Source organism: Trichechus manatus, unplaced genomic scaffold, assembly GCF_000243295.1.
Source record: "Trichechus manatus latirostris isolate Lorelei unplaced genomic scaffold, TriManLat1.0 scaffold00212, whole genome shotgun sequence".
In the NCBI taxonomy this organism is placed as follows: domain Eukaryota; kingdom Metazoa; phylum Chordata; class Mammalia; order Sirenia; family Trichechidae; genus Trichechus; species Trichechus manatus.
In genome coordinates this window covers 3,199,031-3,200,296 of record NW_004444148.1, presented here as the reverse complement: position 1 = coordinate 3,200,296, position 1,266 = coordinate 3,199,031, and positions in this window count along the sequence as shown.

Sequence of the window (1,266 nt, the reverse complement as noted above, 5' to 3'; positions counted from 1 at the left end):
GGATGTCCATCTGCAAAAAACTGAAACAAGACCCATACCTCACACCATGCATAAAAACTAACTCAAAATGGATCAAAGACTTAAATATAAAATTGAAAACAATAAAGATCATGGAAGAAAAAATAGGGACAATGCTAGGAGCCTTAATACATAGCATAAACACAATACAAACCATAAGTAACAACACACAAGCACCAGAAGAAAGACTAGATAACTGGGAGCTCCTAAAAATCAAACACTTATGCTCATAAAAAGACTTCACCAAAAGAGTCAAAGGACAACCTACAGACTGGCAAAAAATTTTTGGCTACGACAAATCCAATCAGCATCTAATCTCTAAAATCTACAAGATACTGAAAAACCTCAACTACAAAAAGACAAATAACCCAATTAAAAAATGGGCAAAGGATATGAACAGGCACTTTGCCAAAGAAGACATTCAGGCAGCTAACAGACACGTGAAGAAATGCTCAAGATTGTTAGCCATTAGAGAAATGCAGATCAAAACTACAATGAGATATCATCTCACCCCAACAAGGCTAATCAAAAGCCACAAAATAATAAATGCTGGAGAGCTTGTGGAGAAACTGGAACACTTATACACTGTTGGTGGGAATGGAAAATGGTACAACCACTTTGGAAATCGATTTGGTGCTTCCTTTAAAAGCTAGAAATAGAAGTACCATACAATCCAGCTATCCTGCTCCTTGGAATATATCCTAGAGAAATAAGAGCCATCACACAAGTAGATATATGCACCCGCATGTTCATTGCAGCACTGTTCACAATAGCAAAAAGATTGAAACAACCTAGGTGCCCATCAGCAGACGAATGGATAAACAAATTATGGTATATCCACACAATGTAATACTACACAATGATAAAGAACAACAATGAAGCCGTGAAACATCTTATAACATGGAGGAAGCTGGATGTCATTATGCTGAGTGAATTTAGTCGGTCGCAGAAGGACAAATATTGTATAAGACCACCATTAGAAGAACTTAAGAAAAGTTTTAAACACAGAAGAAAACATTCTTTGATGGTTACGAGGGCGGGGAGGGAGGGTGAGGGTTATTTACTAACTATATAGTAGATAAGAATTATCTTCGGTGAAGGGAAGGACAGCACACACTACAGAGGAAGTCAGCACAACTGGACTAAACCAAAGCTAAGATGTTTCCTCAAGACAATCAAACACTTTGAGGGATAGAGTAACAGGAGTAGGGGTCTGGGGACCATGCTTTCAGGGGACATCTAGGTCAA